The sequence below is a fragment of the Xenopus laevis genome, chromosome 7S (assembly GCF_017654675.1).
Source record: "Xenopus laevis strain J_2021 chromosome 7S, Xenopus_laevis_v10.1, whole genome shotgun sequence".
NCBI lineage: Eukaryota > Metazoa > Chordata > Amphibia > Anura > Pipidae > Xenopus > Xenopus laevis.
In genome coordinates, this window is record NC_054384.1 from 107,390,676 (window position 1) to 107,416,740 (window position 26,065).

At 39.1% G+C, this 26,065-nt stretch overlaps 1 pseudogene; it reads left to right on the forward strand.

Annotated features, from left to right (window-relative positions):
• Positions 1-26,055, forward strand: LOC121396605 (annotated as a pseudogene).
• The last annotated feature ends 10 nt before the right edge of the window (positions 26,056-26,065 follow it).

The following is a 26,065-nucleotide window of genomic DNA, read 5'->3' on the forward strand; positions in this document are numbered from 1 at the left end:
TGTTTTCTAATGCAACAAGAAGGCCAGTACTGTGTGCAATGTTACAAGATGAAGAGCTACATGCACTTTCATATGATCCTTCTCATGGTTGTTCTTCAAGGTAAAGCCAACACTACCCTATTAATGAAAAGATAATCCAGTGCTAGAAAATATTATGTGATTTGAACTGCATACTAATAATGTGCAGGTCGAGAAAAACATGAACTGCGCCCGAGCCTAGAGAACCTGCACCCGACCCTAACACACTGCATGCTCCGCTTTATATACCTGCACCTGACCCGCCCCTCTGTGACATCACGTAAGGGGGGTGGAGCATGCTGGTGCAAGTATATAAAAAGGAGCGCATCCAGGAGTTGGGCCATGGGTCATTTCTTTACTGGTAAATTCCAGTTGGCACAGAATAGCTTGAAAATAAACCAATCCCACAGTGAGTAATCAGTAAACATAATGATGAATGTAACCCTTTTCTTACCACACTTCCTGTACAATCAGATCACACTCATGGTTTGGTGCTGATACCTGTGTGGAAATCAAGTAGACCTAGATCTCTTTGCTAGAAAGATACTGGGAACTGGGATTTACAGCGTATTGCCTCCAACTAGTGGCCACTGAGGAGCACACCTTAGGGGGATTCCACTAGGAAAATAAAACACACAGTTGTAATAAACCAAGAGGAACTTTATTTAATAATAAAATAACAATGGATGAACAATGCAAACACAATAATATTCCTGCAAACAAGGAAAAAAGGGTTAGGCAAAAAGTCTTTCCTTAATACCCTCTCTTGTTGATCCCATGCGCAGTTGCTCTGCTGGGTCACAAATAATTTCAGATCGCAATGGTAAGAGCCAGAAGCTACAGAAAGAGGGAAAACAAATACCATACCTAGTGCAGTACATTGGATTTCACAGAGAAAAATAAAGAGGTGTGTTCCTCTGAGGAAGGTTGGATAACGAAACGCGTTAGGCATGACATCACTTCCGGACGCAAGTGGGTGGAAATTAAAGGAGAACTAAAGCTTATCTAAATAATTAGGTAGAAATGTTGTACATTATGTTTTGTGCTTCTGTACCAGCCCAAGGCAACCACAGCCTTTTAGCATTAAAGATCTGTGTCTTCAAAGATGCCCCAGTAGCTCCCCATCTTCTTTTCTGCTGATTCACTGCACATGCTCTGTGCTGCTGTCACTTACTGAGCTTAGGGACCCACTCACAATATACAGTACACATAGAATAGAAATGGCACAATATAAGGCTGATTTGTAATAAATACAGATAATTACTACATGGCAGTACAGAAACCAGTGCAATTAGCATCAGAATTTAATAATCGACCCTGTAGCATCAGCTTATATTACAGGGGAACCTCATTTTCTGCTGGATAATTAGTGACGAGCCCTAAGCTTAGCTTCTCAACAGCTGCTCAGAGCCCACTGAGCATGTGAGTGTCACAGACACTTTCCAAGATGGTGACCCCCTGTGACAAGTTTGAAGTCCTGGATCATTTCTGCTATTGAAAAGCTGAAACTTTAGGCTGGTGCAATAAGTTCACTATATAAATATGGTGTTTTAGCCTTATTCATTTTTAGGGTTTAGTTCTGCTTTAAGGTGGAAAGGATGTGAGCAGGGATGCCGGCAACTCCATTACTCTAAGAGCAAAGAAACTTTCCTCTGCACCCTGGACTAAATTGCACAACTAAGTAACTATCTAATGAGCTCAAGATCCTTTTATATATAAGTGCAATACTTTGTTTTACTTTTTATAATACTAAAACACATTACACTATGTGCGCTGCCTCTGCTGTTTAATTGTTTTTATAGAAGAGAAGTTTTGGCACCTGCTGGTCGGGATTGACCTAATATGTTTTAATGTTACCAGGGGTCTGTAAATAGGCAATTCTGCTGCACAACCAAAAATTAGGAGACTCCACCTGGATTCCCTTGCATACAGTTTCCATTGGGAGTATTATACTGACTACCCTGGTGGTCTAATAAGACACACTTTGTTTTTTTTGTTTTTTTTTTTAACTATTTGTCTGTTGGAACTTTAAAGATTTATTACATCAATATATGCACTTTCATTTCTGTACAGTTAACTATCTGTGTGCTGGAACACTAAGATCTATCTAACTTTATTTCTCTCCATAAAAACCAACGTATTGTGCCAGGTGTGGTATTTGTTTTCCCTCTCTCTGTGGCCTCTGGAGCTGACCATTGCAATCTGAAACAATAATATTCCTGCACTGGGGAAATGCTGATCTATCTAGTAACTAGCACAGTCTCTCACTCCACTCCGGGTGGACAACACAGTTCACTTCCTGTCAATTTGTCCCTTCCCCAAGAGCTCTTATACCCCAGGTAGTGCTTACTACCCCAATGTACCTCTCCTTTAGAATATAGGCTGTAGTTACCACATGGCAGGCTCACGAGAAACACCTGTCCTCACACCGGGGACACGCAAGGTTTGAAACTGGCATCCAAAACAGCTGAACTGGATACAGGGCCACCTCTCACTCTATAATAAAGCTTAAAGCTTGTCCAAGCTGAGCACAAACATAGCCTCACTTGTTACTGCAACTCCTTTACTGTCCATGCTGCACTCTCACTCTCCCCGGATCTGACTCTGTCTGGCTGCTGCAGCAGGGGCTCCTTTATAAGCTCTCTGTAACCCTGTCCAAGACACTCCCTGGGTCCTCCCCTCCTCTCAGAGATGCACTGGGACTCCCAGCCAATCGAATTGCTCTCCAGCCTGTAACCGGGCTGGACAATGTCACAGACAGAAAAACAAGAGAAAGGCTTGTCTTATCCCCTACATAAACTTCTCCATTATTCATCTGCTGACGAGAACACATGCAGTTACTCTGCCTGCCATAATGACAGTGCCAGACATCTGGAGGCACATTTATCAAAGGTTGAATTTCGAATTCACATGAGTTTTTAAAAACTCCCCTAAACTCCCATAAATTCGAAATCTGACCAATCTAAATTTATTTAAAAAAATTTTTTTTTTAAACTGGTATGAATGGAATCGACCTGAAAACTCGAATCAAATTAGAATTTCAAAAACTCGATTCGAGTTTTTTCTCAGAACTCAAATTTGAGTGATATCACCCTCCCCCTCCCAGCAGCCTAATAACAGAACAATGGGGAAACAGATAGCAGCTCCCTGGTAAATAAAAGAACAGCTCCCTGGTAGATATAAGAACAGCACTCAATAGTAAAAATCCATGTCCCACTGCGACACATTCAGTTACATTGAGTAGAAGAAACAACAGCCTGCCAGAAAGCAGTTCCATCCTAAAGTGCTGGCTCTTTCTGAAAGCACATGACCAGGCAATAGGGACTTAAAGTATACTTGCTGGCAGGAGAATTGTCACTCGTGTGCAAATTTGAAGTATTAACTTGCATTTTTATTACGAAGTATATCTGTCCCACATCGACTTTATTTTAAGTATATTAAAAGTATATATGTTTCTGCCAATAATTGTTGTCTGTGCTATAAACTAAATATGCAATTTATTTTAATTATTATTATTATTTGTATTATTATTATAAATATTATTATTAATAATAATAATAATAATGCCTAGTACAGAGTCTATTTTTGCACAGAGACTTTGTACATACAGTAATGATAATGCACCAATTAGGGTGTTTTGCTGCTGTTCATTAACTAAAGGTAACTTAATATATAAAACATTTTTTTTATAGTTTATAGTTTAGTAATGCAATAAATGTGAAAAAAAATCCAAAAATCTTTAAATTTCTGAAAATGAAATTATGAAAATGGTCTAATAGGATCCGCACAGCTCCCATTGACTTCTATAGCACCTCTACAACTTTTACTTCGTAAATTTGGTATTAAAGGCTTTAGTGGTTTTTTACTTAATACATGTTTTAATGTTTAGAGCTTTTTAGAAATATAGGAAAACCACAACTCTTTTGAGATTTTTGGAAAAAAATATCAATTTGATCTTTAGTAAATGGGCCTCCTAATGATGGTCGAATCAAAAAATTTGGCAAAAGCATTGAAGTCAATGAACGTTTTCTTGCACATAATTTCTCAAACTGTAGAACATTTATCGAAACACGCAGCAAGTTTTTAAAGGGATACTGTCGCGGGAAAACAGTTTTTTTTTCAAAACACACCAATTAATAGTGCTGTTGCAGCAGAATTCTGCACTGAAATTCCTTTTATATAGTAGCAAACTGATTTTTTTATATTTAATTTTGAAATTTGGCATGGGGCCAGACATATAGTTAGTTTTCCAGGAGCCCTCAGGTCATGTAACTTGTGCTCTGATCAACTTTAGTCACTCTTTACCTCTACACTGCAAATTGGAGTGATATCATCCCCCCCAGCAGTCCATTAGCAGAACAATGGGCAGCTAACCAGATAACAGTTATTTGACACCTCTGCTAAAGGATTTGCATGCATTGCTCCCTAGCCCCATCTAGTGGTAGACATGTGAATAGCACCAAAGCAGAAAAACCCTGAGCCTCATGACTACCACTAGGTGGCGCAAGGGAGTACGACCCAAGTAGTGTTGTACTACAATGGGAAGGGAAGATTCAACAGCTGTCTCAAAGCAGTTCCATCCTGAAGTGTTGGCTCCTTCTCATAATCAGGCACAATGCACTGAGATGGCACTTCCACACCAATATTACAGATGAAAAAAATACATTTGTTGTTCAAGAATAGTAGAGTGAATTACAATATAAACAGTGTAATTTAGAAATAAAAATTAAGCCATAAAAATCATGACAGAATCCCTGTAAACTATACATTAGAGTCTATGGGATTTTTTTTCGTACTTAAAAAAATATTTCCTTTTTCTTAATACTGTATACATCCACCATCCTTCTTATTGTATTAGGATTGTATATACATTTTCTCCTCTAATTCCCAGGCACAAACATTCTGTTCTTAAAACCTGCGTACCAAGCTCATTTTCATTGCTATACAGGTATGGGATCCATTATCCAGAAACTCGTCATCTAGAAAGCTCCGTATTACAGAAATGGTCATCTCCCATAGACTCCATTTTATCTAAATAATCCAAATTTTTAAAAATAATTTCCTTTTTCTGTGCAATAATAAAACAGTCACATGTACTTGATCCCAACTAAGATATAATTAATCCTTATTGGAAGCAAAACCAACCTATTGGGATAATTTAAGGTTTACACGATCTTCTAGTAGATTCTGGATAACAGATCACAAGCCTGTCGTTATAATTGAGCCCTCATATATTGCCACTGTGCCTGTTCTGTTTTGTATGTTCTTGGCTGAGGTAGGGGTTACATCACCAGCACTGTGTCACTCCTAAATTATATAATAGCTCCTGATATACTGTATGTTCCTAATTACTCTGTAATACGATTTTTAAATAATGACCACATTCTCACTAAGTAAAGGTACTGTAAACTGTATCATTCCAGCTGCTCACAGGTTTGTGCTACAGTCTCTATACACTGTGTGTGTTGCACTAATGTGTCTGTTTGTCAGGCTGGTTCCCAGGTTCCTACAGTCAGAATTGGGCATTTACCCTCCCTAAATCCATCAGAGCATTGAGAGGATCCTGTGTGGAGATTCCCTGCACCTTCACCCGCCCCAGGAACTATAAGAACTTCAATTTGGTTTGGTACAAGGAAATCGAACTTCAACTCGACAATAAAATGTTCAACCCCCGGGATCCCTCTGATGTGAATAAACATTACAGACGTCGCACTTCCCTCTTCGGCAATGACCCAAACAGCTGCTCCCTGAGGATTAATGATGTGCAAGAAACTGGCACTTATTATCCCTATATACATGGAAACTGTCGTGTCTCTCTCTTCAGTGAGTGTCAGAAAGTGAAGGTTGAAGTCTCAGGTAAAGTCTCTATGGGAAATATAAGGCTCCTTTAATAACAACCAGGGCTGGCTCAAGGCAAAAGCTACTTAGTCTGTCACTTTATGTCCATAGATTGCGAGTTCCCCTCCCTTTTGTGAAAACAGTTGAGGTCTGAACCCCTAAAATACTCAACATACAGATTTAAACATCTCTTGTTAAAGGGGTGGTTCATCTTTAAGGAAACTTGAAGGGGCAGATTTATCAAATGTCGAATTTCGAGGGTTAAAAAAACCCGGGAAATTCGATCCTCGAAGTAAAATCTTTCGAATATCGAATTTGAAGGATTTCAGCGCAAAAGCTTCGATCGAATGATTTTAAGCGATCGATCGGATGATTTTTATTCGACCCAAAAAAAACTTGCTGGGGAAGGTCCCCATAGGCTAACATTGGACCTCGGTAGGTTTAAAGTGGCGAAGTATGAAGTCGAAGTTTTTTTTAAAGAGACAGTACTTTGATTATCGAATGGTCGAACGTTTTTTACTTCAATTCGTTTGAATCATTCAATTCGATCAAATTCGTTTGAATTTGACCAATTCGATGGTCGAAGTACCCAAAAAAATTACTTTGAAATTCAAATATTTTTTCATTCGAATTATTCACTCGAGCTTAGTAAATATGCCCTTTAGTAAGTTATAGAGTGGCTAATTCTAAGCAACTTTTCAGTTGGTCATTAGTGATGGGCGAATTTGCGCCCAAAAAATTCGCGAAATGGCGCCGGCGTCTCGTTTTTGACGCCGGCGCCCGTTTTCGACGCCAGTGCCCGTTTTTGACGCCGGCGTCCGTTTTTTCGAAAAAAAAATTCGCGGGCGTTTCGAGAATTTCGCTGGCGGCGAATCGCGCAAATTCGCCACGAATTCGCGCCTGGCGAATAAATTCGCCCATCACTATTGGTCATTTATTTTCTATACTTTTTCAATTATTTGCCTTCTTCTGCTGACTCTTTCCAGCTTTTAAATGGGGATCACTGGCCCCATTTAATAACAAAAGCTCTGTAAGGCTACAAATGTATTCTTATTGCTACTTTTTATTCCTCCTCTTTCTATTCAGGCCTCTCCTATTCATATTCCAGTTTCCTATTAACATCAATGCATGGTTGCTAGGGGAATTTGGACCCTAGCAATCAGACTGCTGAAATTGCAGAGCTGCTGAATAAAAAAACGAAATAACTCAAAAACCACAAATAATAAAAAATGAAAACCAATTGCAAATTGTCTCAGAATATCCCTCTCTACATCATACGAACAGTTAATTTAAAAGTGAACAGATTCGGTTTGGTATTCGGCCAGATCTTTCATGAAGGATTCTGGGATTCTGTCGAATGCCAAATAGTGGATTCAGTGCATCCCTGCAGAAGTGCAGAAGGCAGAACTTACAATAATAGTAGAATGAGTGTAAACCTGAAATGGATGGTGAGAAAATTTGCAATTGGTTTTCATTTTTTATTATTTGTGTTTTTTTTGTTATTTGGTTGCCAAGGTGCAAATTCCCCTAGCAACCATGCACTGATTTGAATAAGAGACTGGAGTATGAATAGGAGAGGCCTGAATAGAAAGATGAATAATAAAAAGTATAAATGTGTAGCCTTACAGAGCATTTGTTTTAGATGGGGTCACTGACTCCCCATCTGAAAGATGGAAAATAATCAGAAGAATAAGGTAAATAATTCAAAAACTATGAAAAAAGAAAATGAAGACCAGTTGAACAGTTGCTTAAAATATCCACTGTATAATGTACTAAAAGTTAACATAAAATTGAAGGGGATCAATTTATAGGGGAGCAATGCGAGTTGCTAACGAAGGAGTAGATTTGATTAGACAATACAGAGAGCGAGGGGCAGATTTACTAATTTTCGAAGTAAAAACATTTGAAATTCGAAGTAATTTTTTGGATACGTCGACCATTGAATAGGATACTACGACTTCGAATTTACTTCGACTTTGAAGTAAAAATCTTTTGAATATTTCATCATTCGATAATGGAAGTACTGTCTCTTTAAAAAAACGTTGACTTCAATACTTCGCCAAATTAAACCTGCCGAAGTGCGTTGTTAGCCTATGGGGACCTTCTACAACCATTTTCTGAGTCTTTAAAGGTCGAAGGAAAAACCTTCGATCGATCGCTAAAATCGTTCGGACGGATTTTACTTCAACCGCAGGATTGCCAAATTTGTTGAAAAAACTTCGAATTCGATATTCGAAGTTTTTCAATTCGATGGTCGAATTTCGAAGTTTTTTGTACTTCGAAATTCGACCCTTGATAAATCTGCCCCCCCGAGAGTTTGTGGTTACCCTGGTCTTGAACGGACTGGGGAAGCCCATTAACTAAGGTTCTGTATCTCTGTAATAATATAACTGCTGAATTCTGTACAGATAATCCTCAGCATTCTGACCAATGACCATTGCCTTCTCTCAATACCTCTAACCTGAGCAATTTCCTTATAAATTCCTAATAAAGCAATCCCTTTAACTGATGGTTCCAACAATAGGGACAGCGTTCCTTTTATTCTAATGTGTACAAGTTATATTTTAGAGGGAACTATATTTTTCATTGTTACACTTGTGAATGGGGTGGTGCCAATTTAAAGGAGAACTAAACCCTAAATATGAATATGGCTAAAAATGTCAGACTACCTGAATATTCTATATAATTATCAGCAATTTCTTAATATACATCCACTAGTCGTATCTGAATGTGCCTTTCTATCCTCTGTTCTTGTGGTTCTGACTTTAGAAAAAGCGATGAGCAAATTTATTCACCAGCCATGAGTTCATGGTGAAATCTCCGTGTGCAGATTTTTTTAACGAAACTGCAGCAAAAATTAGCCACAGAAAAATTCACAGAGAAAAAACGCCCAATGACTTTAATGCATTTGGACAAAAAAGTCGCCACAAGAAAAAAACTGGCATTGACTTGTCATTGAAATTGTCGTGCGTAAAAACGCCTATTGACTTCAATGTGTTATGCAAATTTTTTTTCCGGTCAAGTGAAACTGGACAGATTCCGTCATCACTATTTAGTAATAGTGATGGGCGAATTTGCGCCGCTTCGCCGAAAAATTCGCAAAAAATTCGCGAAACAGCAACGGCGTCTCTTTTTTGACGCCGGCGCCCGTTTTTGACGCCGGCGTCCATTTTTTTATGTCGGCGTCCGTTTTTTTCGAAAAAGTTTTTGACGCCGGCGAATTTCCGCTGGCGTTTCGCGAATTTATTCGCTGGCGGTGAATCGCGCGAATTCGCGCCTGGCAAATAATTTCGCCCATCACTATTTGTTTTTTCCTCTACACTAAAATATTGCACTGCTGCGCCCATCTTTCCATTTTTTGCAAATACACATTGCACAAAAGTATTCGCAAATGAGACAGGTGTTTGCGTGAGTGCGCGGTCATTGTGCACGAAAATAGCAATGACAGTAATTAAATTCGCTCCTTGTGACAACTGTTTTGTGAAAAATCTTCTTCGCCACCAAAGTTGTGGCGTAACTGAAACCCAAAGGGGCAGATTTACTAAGCTCAAGTGAATAGTTTGAATCTAAACATATTCGCATTCCAAAGTAATTTTTTGGGTACTTCGACCATCGAATTGGTCAAATTTGATCGAATTCGATCAAATCGAATGATTCGAACGTTTCGAAGTAAAAATCGGTCGACCATTCGATCATTCGATAATCGAAGTACTGTTTCTTTAAAAAATCCTTCGACTCAATACTTCGCCAAATAAAAGCTACCGAATTGAATGTTAGCCTATGGGGACATTGTAGATAGGTTTTGGGCACTTTTTATGATCGAATAAAAATCGTTTGATCGATCACTTAAAATCTTTCGAAACATTCGATCAGAACGATTTCATCGCTTGATCTAACGATTTTTATTCGGTCGAACCTCTTGCGCTAAAATCCTTCAAATTCGATATTCAAATTCGAAGGATTTTACTTCGAGGGTCGAATTCTAGGGTTTTTTAACCCTCAAAATTCGACCCTTGATAAATCTGCCCCTAAGTGTTCGCATAAATATTCACAATTTGCAAGTATGCCGTATTTTAAAAGCTCTTATGGAGATTCACAGTGCAAATAAAAATGTGCTTTATTGTAATAGCACAACATGCGACCACTCACCCGAACCTGTCTCATGAATCCAGACAAACACCTGTGCTGCAACGTTGATTACGTCCCCGGAATCAGACGAACTTGACAACAATACTGGTCTAGCTTTATAAATATACCTGTAACCATGCGCAGGGCAAATATATTCACTGTGCCAATCATTCTGCACAGACTTTAAAATGAGCCCCAGTGTTTTCAATCCCAATAACACATTTATTAAAGGTAAAATTTTTAATTCATGTGAGTATTTTTTAACTCTAATGAATTAGAATATACTCGAAATTCGATTGGGCGGGTTATTTATTAAAAAAAATTGAATTTCTAAAACCTGCACAAATTTTACTGATTCGAAAACTCGACTTCTACTAAACTCGATTCAAGCTTTTTGTAAAAAAAAAATTTAAGGGCCTGATTCACTAACTTCGAGTGAAGGATTCGAAGTAAAAAAAGTTTGAATTTCGAAGTTTTTTTTGGGCTTCTTCGACCATCGAATGGGCTACTTCGACCATTGACTACGACTTCGAATCGAAGGATTCGAAGTAAAAATCGTTCAACTATTCGACCATTCAATAGTCGAAGTACTGTCTCTTTAAAAAAAACTTCGACCCCCTAGTTCAGCATCTAAAAGCTGCCGAAGTCAATGTTAGCCTATGGGGAAGGTCCCCCATAGGTTTGGCTAACTTTTTTTGATCGAAGGATATTCCTTCGATCGTTGGATTTAAATCCTTCGAATCGATTCGAAGGATTTAATCGTTCGATAGGAATAATCCTTCGATCGTTCGATCGTACTATCTGCGCTAAAGGATTTTAGTTCCTAGTCAAATATCGAGGGTTAATTAACCCTCGATATTCGACCCTTAGTGAATCGGCCCTAAATGTCAGGAAGGCTAGTAACATGTCCAAATTGGTCACTGGACCTCTCCTATTGACGCGACGATTCTTCTTGCCGAACGACCGATTTTGGTCGGTCCCAGTGCAATGTATCTATGTTTGCAGGGCCAAGCAGGCAGCTCCCCTTTGTTTTCCTGGGCAAATTGGTCTTTTTAGTTGATGGTAAATTCGTACGATCGTTCTGAGAAGATCGTGGTCTCACGATCAGGATCTGATCTTTTAAAAAGCTCAACATCTATGGCCAGCTTTATATATGAACTCGTCAGATCTTAGGTGGCAAATAGTCCAATTAGAATTTTTAAAAGGCCAGAGTGTGATAAATCTCAAAATTCTAATTTAAATTTTCAATTTGACCCTTAATAAATCTGCCCCTTACACATGACATAAAAACCAGGGGTCATTTATAATGAATATGCATTGGGAAATTGCTAAGAACTTGGGGTTTACATCCCCTACAACAATCATGTGTCTTCTTATTTAAGGAGACATTTATTTAAGAAGCAATAAAAGTCTATATTCAAAAGGAACCAAATAAGTAGGACTTTTTAAAAAAAAAATGTTTTTTTGCATTTTATTAACACATGAACAAATTCCTTTTTTTTTGTTTGTTTTTAGATAAATCTTTTAATTCCTAATGTCACTGGCTTATTCTAAGCACAAAAGGGAAGGGGCAACCCATTACACAGGGGGTTTAAATGATGGTGGTACGATTTGCATAAATCTTTTCTGCAGCCACAATTGCTCCAATGAGATGGGGCTGCATGCAAAAAACTTTGCTCCAATGCGGTATTCAGCTGAATCCTCGCGAAAGATTCAGCTGAATACCGAACCGAATCCTGATTTGAATATGCAAATTAGGGGTGGGAAGGGGAAAACATTTTTTACTTCCTTGTTTTGTGACAAAAAGTCATGTGATTACCTTCCCCATCCCTAATTTGCATATGCACATGCAGATTTGGTTCGGCCGGGCAGAAGGATTTCGGCCAAATCCGAATCTTGCTGAAAAAGGCCGAATCCCAAACCGAAACCTGGATTCGGTGCATCCCTAACATTAACTAATGTTAACAGTAGTGATTGGCGAATTTGCGAAACGGCAAAAAAAACGCGCCCGTTTTTTGCGTTTTTTCTGAAAATTTTTTTTGACGACGGCGAATTTTTGCCGCGAATTTTCGCGGGCGTTTCGCAAATTTATTCGCTGGCGGCAAATCACGCAAATTCGCCGCAAATTCGCGCCTGGCGAATAAATTCACCCATCACTGGTTAACAGAAGTAACTAAATGATTTCTTTTAGATGTTCCCAACGAGCCATCAATACAGAAACCTTCAATTCTAACTGAGGGGGAAAGTGTCTCCATCTCCTGCTCTGTAGAACACACCTGCCCCTCCAGTCCCCCTACTCTACAGTGGAACAAAGCTGGATATAATATTACTTACAATCAGACGAGACTTAAGGATGGAGTATGGAAAGCTACAACTGTTATGAAATATCTCCCCAACTACCAGGATCATGGGACTGAAATTATATGTGATGTTACATATCCAAATGGTCTCAAATCCACAACTCGATTGGACACTTTAAACATAAGATGTAAGTACTGACTATTAGAAGAAATTTATATTCATTATTCCATATTTTATGAAAGTTCCGGTAACAACTATAATGCCACTACATTATGTCTAGAATTAAAGGGGTTGTTCAATTTTAAATTAACTTTATGAGTAATGGAAAGCTACTAGTGTTACGGAATATCTCCCCTCCTACCAGTATCATGAAACTGCATTTTTATGTGAAGCTACTGTACATACCCTAATGTACTCAAATCCAAAAGACATTCCACCACTTTAAATATAAGACGTAAGTACAGGTATGGGACCCATTATCCAGGAAGCTCCAAATTACGGAAAGGCCATCTCCCATAGACTCCAATTTCTCCAATTATCCAAATGTTTTAAAAATTATTCCCTTTTTTTGTGTAATAATAAAACAGTATCTTGTACTTGATCCCAACTAAGATATAATGAATCCTTATTGGAAGCAAAACCAGCCTGTTGGGTTTATTTAGGGGCACATTTACTTAGCTTGAGTGAAGGAATAGAAGAAAAAAAACGTCGAATTTCGAATGTTTTTTTTGGCTACTTCGACCATCGATTTGGCTACTTCGACCTTCGACTACGACTTCGACTTCAAATCGAACGATGCAAACTAAAAATCGTTCGACTATTCGACTTTTCAATAGTCGAAGTACTGTCTTTTTAAAAAAAACTTGACCAAGTACTTCGTCACCTAAAAACTACCGAACATCAACGATGGGGAAGGTCCCCATAGGCTTCCTAACAATTTTCTGATCGAAGGAAAATCATTCGATTCAAAGGATTTAATCGTTCGAATAAACGATTTTTCCTTCGATCGATCGTAGGAAATGCGGAAAATCCTTCGACTTCGATCTTCAAAGACGAAGGATTTTACTTTGACGGTCGAATATCGAGGGTTAATTAACCCTCGATATTCGACCCTAAGTAAATGTGCCCCTTAGGGGCCGATTCACTATGGGTCGAATATCGTAGGAAAATGCGGAAAATCCTTAGACTTCGATCTTCAAAGACGAAGGATTTTACTTTGACGGTCGAATATCGAGGGTTAATTAACCCTCGATATTCGACCCTAAGTAAATGTGCCCCTTAGGGGCCGATTCACTATGGGTCAAATATCGAGGGTTAATTAACCCTCGATATTCGACTAGGAATTAAAATCCTTCGACTTCGAATATCGAAGTCGAAGAATTTAGCGCAGATAGTTCGATCGTTCGATCGAAGGAATAATCCTTCGATCAAACGATAAAATCCTTCGAATCGAACGATTCGAAGGATTTTAATCCAACGATCGAAGGAATATCCTTCAATCAAAAAAAGTCAGCCAAGCCTATGGGGACCTTCCCCATAGGCTAACATTGACTTCAGTAGCTTTTAGATGGCGAACTAGGGGGTCGAAGTTTTTTTTAAAGAGACAGTAGTTCGACTATCGAATAGTCGAACGATTTTTACTTCGAATAGTTCGATTCAAAGTCGTAGTCGAAGGTCGAAGTAGCCCATTCGATGGTCGAAGTAGCCCAAAAAAAAGAAGGTACGTTTTTTACCTTCGAATCCTTCACTCGAAGTTAGTGAATCGGCCCCTAAGGGGCCGATTCACTAAACTCGAGTGAAGGATTCGAATGAAAAATACTTCGAATTTCGAAGTATTTTTTGGGTACTTCGACCATCGAATTGGTTAAATTCGATCGAATTCGATCGAAATCGAACGATTCGAACGATTCGAAGTAAAAATCGGTCGACTATTCGACCATTCGATAGTCGAAGTACTTTCCCTTTAAAAAAAACTTCGACCCCCTACTTCGGCAGCTAAAAGCTACCGAAGTCAATGTTAGCCTATGGGGAAGGTCCCCATAGGCTTGCTAACCTTTTTTTGATCGAAGGATTTTCCTTCGATCGTTGGATTAAAATTGTTCGAATCGTTCGATTCGAACGATTTAATCGTTCGATCGAACGAAAAATCCTTCGATCGTTCGATCGCAGGATTTGCGCTAAATCCTTCGACTTCGATATTCGAAGTCGAAGGATTTCAATTCGAGGGTCGAATTTCGAAGTATTTTTTACTTCGAAATTCGACCCTTAGTGAATCTGCCCCTAAGTGTTTATATGATTTTCTAGTAGACGTAATAGTCAGTCGAAGTCAGTATAGCCCAATGCAATTACCTATCTTTTTACCAATTCCTTTAGATCATATCACCATCATTGTCTGTATCTACAATACATGCAAAATAACTAGGCTTAGAAACCTCTGCCCAATGATGCTCCCGAGCTTGTACACTAGGCTACACTATTTGCAACTTGAAAATCCATGACACATCTCATGTTTTAAGGTGTAAAATCCATCAATTCCACTGAGGTGGGTATCCCCTCTAGGACCTTAAATTTCAAGTAAGGCTCAATACCCAAGTGAGTATGACCTGCCACCAGGCAATGTCACATCTGACCCTTCACTGAAGATCTTTGTTGCAAATATGGGGCAGTTTTATTAAGGTTCGAATTAGAAACTCAAATTCAAATTGTCGAGTTTAATTATTGGTCAAAACTCACAAATTCGAGTTAGGAATAATCCAAACTTGGATTCGAATTCGAAGTCGAATTTAAATTTATCATACCTGGACTCTGGGAACAATTCAAATTTGACTATTCGCTACCTAAAACCTGCCAAGTTATGTAGAAGTCAATGGCAGAGGTCCAGTGACCCATTAGAAGATGTTAATAGCCTTCCTGTAGAAAAATCTCAATTCAAGTTTAGTCAAATTCAATTCAAATTCAATTTCAGATCTTGGGTCAGTAATATTAGTTTGAGTTTGAGATTTTATTAGAGTAAAAAAAAAGTACTCTGATGTAACCCATTACAACCGATAAGATACTTGCATTTAAACAGGTGACTAGTAAATTCTACATGCTGATTGGTTGTTATTGGTTAATGCCCCTGGGCAAACTTAGTGCCTTATTACATATGAGAAAACTCTTGCCTTCCACTGAATACATCCCAGGCATGGAAATGTGCCATCCTTTTTTTTTTTGTCCAAAACTCTTTGTATCTTTCCAAGTGCTCCTCGAAGTCGTAGTCGAAGGTCGAAGTAGCCCATTCGATGGTCGAAGTACCCAAAAAAAACTTCGAAATTCGAATTTTTTTTACTTTCGAATACTTCACTCGAGCTTAGTTAATGTGCCCCTAAATCACCAATGACAGCCAAACTTTTTCACTTCCATCTGTGTAGTACTGTTCCTCTAGTTAAACCTCAAACAAGGGTAATGCTTGTAATGGCCATGCCCTACAGCTGTACCCCCCCACCAACTCCTATGGCTGCCCTGCTGATAAATATAATTTTTCTTTACCAGATTCTCCTCAAAATGTAACAGTTGTCATATTTAATGGAAAGAAGGAACTTAAAGAAGGTGACAATGTGACTTTAGTCTGTACCAGTGATGCCAACCCGGCAGCCAATGACTTTATCTGGTACAACAATAAGAGAAATGAGACTGAGGAGCTGAGAGAGGAACATGGACAGAACATAACTGTGACTGTTGGGTGGGACAGAGAGAAATTCTCCTGCACTGCAAGGAACCCATTGGGAACTAGAAATTCCAAGATCTTCGAGCTGCAGGTTTTGTGTAAGTGTTAATTATAGTTTCTCTATAACAATAAGAACAAAATCAAGAGGTGACTACAATTTTGGAATTAGTTGTACAACACTTTTTATGTCTTATAGTGGGATTTTTAGAGGCGTATTTATCAAATAGTGAACTCTAAGGGGCCGATTCACTAACTTCAAGTGAAGGATTCGAAGGTAAAAAACTTCGAATTTCGAAGTTTTTTTTGGGGCTGCTTCGACCATCGAATGGGCTACTTCGACCTTCGACTACGACTTCGAATCGAAGGATTCGAACTAAAAATCATTCGACTATTCGACCATTCGATAGTTGAAGTACTGTCTCTTTAAAAAAAACTTTGACCCCCTAGTTCACCATCTAAAAGCTACCGAAGTCAATTATTTTAATTCCTAGTCGAATACCGATATTCGACCCTTAGTGAATCGGCCCCTAACTTTCACCCATTGATAAATACATCTCTAAAAATCCCATAGGAATAGTGAGCGGTGGCTTTTTAACTGGTGAACTTGAATTTCACACTTTGATAAATCTGCCCCTTAGTGTTTCCAAGAGCAGAATTTGTTTCAAAATGTGACAGGTGAAATGTGAAAAGTTGGACTTTTTGAATAACAGAATGTTGATGTAATTGTATTGTGGTTCTTCAGATAAAGCCAAACATGTCACCATTGAAGGAAAAGAAAGGAAGGAGCAATCCTGGAACTTGAATGTCATTTCTTAGACTATAACCCACCAACAACTAACTCCCACTACAGCTACAGCTGGTATCTAAATGGGAATCCTGTGAATGGGAAAAATGGCAGAATATTACAGATAAATAACATTACAAAGTCCCGTTCTGGCAACTACAGCTGCAAGGTGCAGAACAGAGCCGGAGATATCTATTCCTCATTGTTTGCTGTCACGGTCTCCCCTTTTTTCATTCATTTGGGTTTATGTAGAAAAGGTGCATAAACACTTTCTGAACTTTCAAAAGTAAATATAAATGTATTTTTTTCAGACAGAAATATCAGATTCCCCAGACGGAGCAAAAGCCATGATACTCTGATGAACCATTTCTCCACCCCATTTCAGTAGTGTAATGCAACTCCTCCTTCACTACTATAATAAATATAAATTGTACTTTTTTTCTATTTCAGCTGCACAGACAGGAGAGGCTCTGCCAATGGGGATTATACTCAGGGGTGTAGCTGGTGCTGTACTGGTCATAATATTGGCTCTGGCTCTATATTTATTTCTTAGGTATGTCATTTTTGTGTAGGAGATTATACACAGGGTAATATGTATGGATAACATGGGTCTGGGGCAAAACAGCAACAAATTGGAACTAAATGAGTACTATTCTTGCAAAATATATTTTATTATTATACTGTGATTCTTATTAATGTTAATACATAGTAACATAGTAAGTTAGGTTGAAAAAAGACACACTTCCATCAAGTTCAACCTTTTAACTCTATATACTGTACAAACTGCCTAACTGCCAGTTGATCCAGAGGAAGGCGAAAAACCCATCTGAACCCTGACCAATTTGCCTTCCTTCCTGACTCCAAGATGCAATGGGACCAGTCCCTGGATCAACTTGTACTATGAGCTATCTCCCATATCCCTGTATTCCCTCACTTGCTAAACACCATCCAACCCCTTCTTATACCTATCTAATGTATCAGCCTGTACCACTGATTCACTTCCCAGCTCTCCCTGTAACACCCCTTTCCCTCCTCTAATCTCATTGGCTCCCTCCTGTCTGCTGGGAGGAGCTACTGGTGAATAAAGCATCCGACCCTTCCTTGTACCTATCTAATGTATCAGTCTGTACCACTGATTCAGGGAGACAATTCCACATCTTCACAGCTCTCACTGTAACAAACCCCTTCCCAATATTTAGCTGGAACCTCTTTTCTTCTAATCGGAATGGGTGACCTTGTGTCAGCTGAAAAGACCTAATAGTAAATAAAGCATTAGATAATTAGTGGTAATTGACTAAGTTAACATTTTTTTCCCCTGAATGCATCCAGAAAGTTGCAGAAGAGGGAAACTCCAGGAGGCAGGAGAATGGAGACCAACGTTCAGGTACTCAATAAGATTAGTGATTTCATTCCTTTATTTCTATATTTCCAGGGTATGAATCCCGTGATTTCTTCTGGAATCATTTCTACATAGTTTCCACCTCTCAGAGCACACATTTAGTTACTATTACCCATGAAGATTAGTCCAGATGCACTGTTAAAGGATAAGTAAACCTTTAAAATAAGTGAGTGTAGAATTAATGAGAGTGCTCAACATCTCAACATTTCATTTATATCAACAGTACATTTATCTTTGATATCATGGAATTAAGAAGAAATAAATAATGAATGTACATAGTAAAAGTTCTTAGAATAGTACCCTCATCAATTTTACATTCACTTATTGAATTGTTGCTGATACAATCGAGATTAAGCCCTTCATTGTTAATGTGTCTTATACATAGGGGCATCTTTATCAGTAAGTGAATTAGAACTCACTGCAGTTAACCAGAAGTAGATTCAATCACTCTCTATTTTCATGTATGGGATTTTTAGAAGTATATTTATTATATGGTCACTCTTTCAAATACTCACACAGACGCGTGTAGGCGCCAAACGCAGGTTGAGACGCAACATGCTGCATTTTTCTTGCGTTCGGCGCCTACACGCGCCTGTGTGAGTACAGCCCCATTGGAAAAAACGTAATGCGGCTATTCCTGCGCTCCCCTGCGGCTGAACGCAGAAAAACGGAACGCAGGGGAGCGCAGGTAAAAATGCTAGTCTGTAAGAGCCCTTAGACTTGCCAAGTACTGGGAAAGGATACACTTTAGTCATTAATCCCCACCTGACCCAATTTAAAGGAGAAGGAAAGCTACTGAAGCAGTTTATGCCAATAGATTAGCCACAATAGTGCAAGCTATAATACTATATTTATTCTGCAGAATGCTTAACCATACCTGAGTAAAAAGCTCTAGACGTGTTCTCTGTTTGTTTAGGATAGCAGCTGCCATATTGGCTTTGTGTGACATCACTTCCTGCCTGAGTCTCTCCCTGCTCGCTCATAGCTCCAGGCTCAGATTACAGCAGGGAGGGGAGGAGCAAACTGAGCATGCTCAAGGCCCTGCCCTGGATGTTTAAAGGGAATCTGTCGTCATTTAAAAAAAATTTTTTTTTTTGCATTTTTATAAAAAACACACATCCATAAACACTGTCTGGCAAATAAAATGTTAATCTACAAATCCATGCATAAGTTATTTTAGTTTGTATTTTGTCATGGGGGCTTCCATTTCTGCTCATTACACATTCATCCTGTGCTGCTCTAACAGCAGGCACAGCATTACCTGTGTGCTTGGAGGCAGCCACTCTGTAATGAAAAGCCAGGTCGCACTACGACATGAGAATCTAGCTGTACAACTCCCCCTCCCCTCTCTGCCCATGCGTGTGATGTTTGGAGGAGAGAGGTCACATGGTTTGCAGGGAACCAATTACTTTCACTTTCCTACGTCCTGCTCTACAGCTGCACTAGCAGCCCCTCCTCCCACAGACACTATCAAAGCTCCTGCCGTTCTGTAAGTTTGTTCTCTGCTTTCCTTTGGAGGAGGGGAACTTTCTCTCCTTGCTGCCTTCCTAGTTAGTTTTACTGGTTACTAGATGAGGTAAAGGAGCTGTGAGTTCCCTCTGCTATCCACCTCACACACACTGCGCTTCTTTCCTGCCTGCAATACTTCTTTTTCATTAACTACTTACTGCCTCCTTTCTCCTGAGCTATTTTAACCCTTCCTAGACTTCCTCTTAAATTTTCCTGGTTTTCAAGTATGTCCTTATTTTATCCTTTTTTTCTATTCCCTGTCATCAGTCCTGGGAGTGTACTCCTGTGTTTCTGCCATTCATTTTTGTGTAAACAAATATAATAAACTATCTATATAAAATATTTTTTCCAGTGTCCAAAATGAATTGTGTGTGTATGTGTGTATAATATATATATATATATATATATATATATATATATATATATATATATATATATATATATATATATTTATATATATATATTTATTTTTTTAAACGTCAGTGGGGGCAGTGATCACAGGATCTTATTTCAGTACTTCTGAAGTGGTGTCAGTGGGAGCTTATCTTGATTCCTGCCTATTGTTCAATTGACAGGCTCAGCAGACAAGGCTCTATTTACATTACAGCAGCTTGTAGGAGGGAGGGGTAATGACATCACTCCAACTTGCAGTGCAGCAGTAAAGTGTGACTGAAGTTTATCAGAGCACAAGTCACATGACCTGAGGGCAGCTGGGGAAATGTCAAAATGTCTAGCCCCATAGCAAATTTTAAAATTAGATATAAAAAAATCCATTTCTTGTTTTGAAAAACGGATTTCAATGCCAGATTCTGCTGAAGTAGCACTATTAACTGATACATTTTGTAAAAAAAAAATTTTCCCGCGACAGTATCCCTTTAAGCTGAAAACAGGAAGTCTGATACAGAAGCCCATGAGTACACAATAGAAGGAAAGAAATGTGCTGTTTCTTTTGACAGAGGACTCAGAGCAGCATTACAGTGAGGGTTTACTGGTGTATTTATATAGACCTTTCCAATAAAGCTTACTTAGTTTTAACCTTTCCTTCTCCTTTAAAGCATTGCTTTTGAACACAGGCAGTGCTGTATTCATGTATCCTTAAGAAAGTAAACAAGAATAAATCATAATCAAATCCAGTTTTGCCAAAAGTTTGTCAATGTGTTTCTGCAGAGTTCGCAGTCTATTGAGAATCCCTACGCTGAGCTTCAGACGAGAGACACGGCCATATATGATGTAATCAAGGTAAGACAAGCTGGATCTTTTTAAGTTTAAATAAGGAACATGTGGGAAGCACTGAGTCTGACCAAAGAGCCCCTCAAATAATCTCCCCTTTTTGGTCACCTGAATGGATTGTAAGAAGCTGTCGGTTATTAATAATCAGAGAAATATAAATACACATAAGATGCATTAGATCCAAACCATTGAGATCTGTCTGATGATGGGCAGGTATAATGAATAACAGATCTTAGGCCAGATTCAATTCAATCTTATCTCCTTATGCTATTCCAGATTTTGTCATAGAGTCAGATGGAATTAGCAGAGAAAAACTGTTTATCACACAAAAAAAAAACTCTATTGAAGTCTATGGGGAAAAAACTAGAACTGAATTAGGAGAAAAGTATTTTTTCCTCGATTTGAATCTCCTCCATGAATTTTCATGTGATAAACCATAAAATAAGTTTTTCTTATTAAACTGAATTTGGCCCGATTTGTTTTATACTTATGCTCCATATTACAGTATGGTTGTCTCCCATAGACTCCATTTAATCAAAATAATCCAAATATTTTTGAAATTATTTCCTTTCTTCACTATAATAATAAAACAGTAGCTTGTACTTGATCCCAACTAAAATATAATTAATCTTTATTGGAAGCAAAACCAGCCTATTGGGTTTATTTAATGTTTATATGATGGTCTAGTAGACTTAAGGTATGAAGATCCACATTACTGAAAGATCTGTTATTTGGAAACCCCAGATCCGAAGCACTCTGGATAACAGGTTTCAGGTTCAAGTCTATAGGCTGAATCAAACAGATGACTGGGATTGAGTGCCACTAATTCCTTATAAATAGTGATGAGTGCAACTGCCCTATTTTTGCAGTTTTGTTATGAATCTCTATCAGGCAAAAACATGTCCTCACCCCTACTTAAACTGTATCTCCTGTAAATTATAAAGAGAATGTACCCCCTGATGTGGAATGTAAGAATAATATATTGGTAGGGATGCACCGGATCCACTATTTTGGATTCGGCTGAACCCCCGAATCCTTCTCTAAAGATTCAGCCAAATACCGAACCGAATCCTAATTTGCATATATAAAAAAGGGAAAACATTTTTTACTTCCTTAATTTGTGACAAAAAGTCACACGATTTCTTTCCTTGTCCCTAATTTGCATATGCAAATTCGGTTCAGCCAGGCAGAGGTATTCGGCTGAATCCTGCTGAAAAAGGCCGAATCCTGGCTGAATCCCAAACCGAATCCTGGATTCGGTGCATCCCTATATATTGGGCATTTAAAAGGTAAGGTGCAAAGGGACACAATCCACCATATTTTTGCACTTTTTACCTTGCTCTGAATGCTTATTGACTTGCTGTAGATTTCTGCACTCTGAAATGCAGCGCAAATATCTGTGTCCACCCCCATGAATACAGAGCTGCCTGGGTATCGCATTCAAGAGGGTTGGGCAGGGGGGAGGAACCATAAAATGGCACCTGATTAAAACACATTTGCAAAATCCAATGTGCGGTTGAAAAAGTGAAGTCATATGGATGTCAGGATTAGCAGAATTGTATTTTTTAACCTAAAAAAAGATATTTATAGCAACCAACAAGTTTCTCTGATATTAGAGTTTTGAATTGATATCTATGCAGGTATGAGATCTTCTTATTCATAAACCTGATATGCAAAAAGATCTGCATTACAGAAAGACCATGATTCTATTTTTAGCAAATAATTGTTTCCCCCTTATTTCCTGTTTCTCCGTACCTTGCACTTGAGCTGGATGAATTCATATTGGTGGCAAAACAATACTATTGGGGTTATTTAACCCTGAAATGTGTTTTGTCAGACTCAAGTTATGCTGATACAAATTACAGGGAAAAAAAACCCTTGTTCAAAAAAACCCAAGACCCAAGCATTTTGGATAATTGATCCCATATCTGTATGGCAATTATTTGTAAAGTATGACTTTTGCCCCTCAGTGTTTGTATTCAAGTAAAAGATCCCATTATTAGTGATGGGTAGGGATGTAGCGAACTGTTCGCCGGCGAACTAGTTCGCGCGAACTTCGCCTGTTCGCGTCCGCCGAATGTTCGCGAACGTCGCGCGACGTTCGCCAATATGAGTTCGCGTTCGATTCGAACAAAAAACGTTCGACCATTCAACCATTCGATTTTTGACCGCTAAAATCGAAGGATTTTCGTTCGAATCGAACGATCAAAGCCATTCGATTGAATGAAATCATTCGATAGAATGGCTTCGATCGTTCGATTCGAATGAAAATCGTTCGATCGAACGATTAAAATCCTTTGATCGTTCGAATCGAACGATTTTGCGGGTGTTCGAAGTTCGCGAACTGTTCGCATTTTTTGCTGGTGTTCGCGAACACATAAACGGCAGTTCGCTACATCCCTAGTGATGGGCAAATGTATTCTCCAGGCATGAATTTGCAGTGAATTCCCGCGTTTCAACGTAATTTGCAAAACAGCCATGAAAATTCGCTGGCAAAAATTCGCCGGCGTTCAAGAAAATGTAGGCCGCCGTTTTGCACATTTTTCGCTGTTTCGCAAATTTCAAGGGAAATTCGCAAATTTTACGATGACGTGAAACTGGACAAATTGTATATATTACTGTATCTTTTTTGTTTTGCAGCCCTGAATCTATCAGCAGAACAGATGTAAATGATTTTAACAATTATGAATAAGGAATAATGAAACCTTCATCCTCCATTGATTGTCTTCTTCATTTGATCAACAGAAGGCCAGCACAGCCTACCAAGGCCTTGGCCAATTTAAATCATTGATGTTTCTACATGATCAAAGCTTATATGTTTATATAAATCCAACAGACATTGGGACAGATTTAATACAATGAGAAAAACTTATCTCATGGTTTATCATGAGAGAACTCCACTCAAGTCTATGGGGAAATTGGCAATTGAATTGTAATCCTATTTAGGCTAAACCAGACGTTCTCTGGACAGGCAGAGCATTGGTTACATTCGACCCTCTGTCCACAGGATGGGCTTTCGCTAAGTGGAAGAGTCAGGTGATGGTGTTGTGCAACTACACCTCTCATGCTGCTGCAGAAAAAAAAGAGAGAGGGCACCAGAGGTTCTTGCAAACAAAACAAAAAGAGTTCCCCAGGGTTTACTCACAGTACAGTTTCTCTGAGGCAAGTGGTATAGGCAATATCAAATGCAGAGTGTAATATCGACACTCCACTGAGGAGACTTTGCAGGAATCTCACTTCACCCTGTAGTGACTTAAATCACCTCCAGGGAATTCCCTATCCAGATTTCCTACTGGGATCCCAACATTACAGGCAATATCACTTGGAATGGATACCTCCAGTGTACTACAGGGGCTATACCTGCCACTATGTAATACCTCATTCACGGGTTACCTGTATCCCCAACTTCACCAAGGGCCTTACAAACTTTGGGCTGTTCCTTTACTGGGGCCTAAGTCCCAGGCTCCCAGCAATATCCACTCCTTGCTGAAGCTGCAATCTTTAACCTGGAAAGAGAAACACCCCCATTCATAAATTAGGCCTGGCTCTTAGCTGGCCATACCAGGGGATTTATGTTTTTTAATTGGATTGAATCTGATCCATTACTGGAAAATAATCTATAGTTAAAAAGGGGTTTTATTGAAAAGTGTAGGGAGCCGAAGAACAGAAATTGAGAAGAAGGAAAGGCAAAAAGATATAGAGAAAAAGAAGAAAAGAGGTTTGTATGGTTACTTTCTCTCTCTCTCGCTCGCTCTCTCTTTCGTTGGGTCCCATCATATTAAAGCAACAAAAATACATGCTCCAACTAAAAACTTAAGGTGGGACCCTCCATTGAGGTTAGTGGAATGTAGGGAATAGCGAACTTTCCGCCTGTTCTGCCTGTGACATCATTCAGCCCAGGGAGAACCTCACTTTTGCCTCCAATCTACATGGAGGGCTGTTTGGCTGCCTGTGTGATTCCCCAGTATGTGATCTATCAAGGGGAAGGGTATTTAGAAGCCTTCAGTGTGTGGGCCCCTGTGGGAGGACAGTCCTTGAACCTGCTACTTGGGAGTGACTGCCGTATCCAAAGGAGAGGTACTCTTGGATAGGTAGCGCTACCGTGGATATAAGAGCTCTCAGGGAAAAGACACATTGCCAGGGACTGAACAGAGCAATTACATTTTGGAGTGTTGGACTGTGGCATCTGAAAGATTGTGCTGGGAGTTAGACAGACCCCACATGCAACAGTGGAGGATTTCTATTTGTATTTTTGAATATTTGCTTATGTGTATCTTTGTTCCTGCAAAACGTTGTTTATTTTACAGTAGAATGTACTCCTCGTGCCCACTAGGTGGAAGTACTGTGTTGTAAATCCCAGTATATTTCATAAGCTAAGAGGCCAAGGGCTACGGGATTGCTGCAGGTGACAGCTGTAAGCGAGTGTGATCCTGTTCTATTCTGAACTACCACAGAACACAATTATACCATACGTTAATTGTATTATCTTGTAATTTTTTCATTTTATCTTGTTTCCCAGGCACAGCAAGCAGGAATATTTGGCACTGTATATCTGTAAGAAATAATAAACAGGGCCTAATAAACAGGTGCTTTCATCTGTTTGTTAAGCACATCTGTCTTGCCTAAAATATACAGGGAATGGTTGAAAGGGGATACCTAGTGCAGATAGGGTTACTATTCTCTACAAATAAAATAATTAGGTAGCAGCCGAGAGCAGAGTTGCCACTGCATTAAGGGGAAGAGACAGATCTTTCAGGCATGGTTCTGGCTGTTCCCAGTGTATATGAATGGGTTGTTCTAGCTGTTTCCAGTGTGTGAGAGGAGGTTTTAGAGAAAAACCAATGGGCCTGTGGAGCCTGAGATTGAGAGAGAAAGCAAGTGCCAAGGGGTCTGTGACTCTGCCTGGAAAGGGGCAGTTTTTGGAAAAGCGCAGCAGTGAAACTGACTTGGTAGTAGGCTGTGTAGCTGACAGAGAGATGTCTGAGCTGGGAGTAACAGGTTGATAATCTTGTTGTTGTCCAGATTCAGGGAGAGGCCCTGGGGCAGTCAGGAAGGCTACATTCTCATGTTTTGTGTCCATATAAAGATGAATAACTTGTTGATGTGTTTTTCAGTTGAATAAAGTAAAAGCAAAGTCAAATTTTCCTGCAAA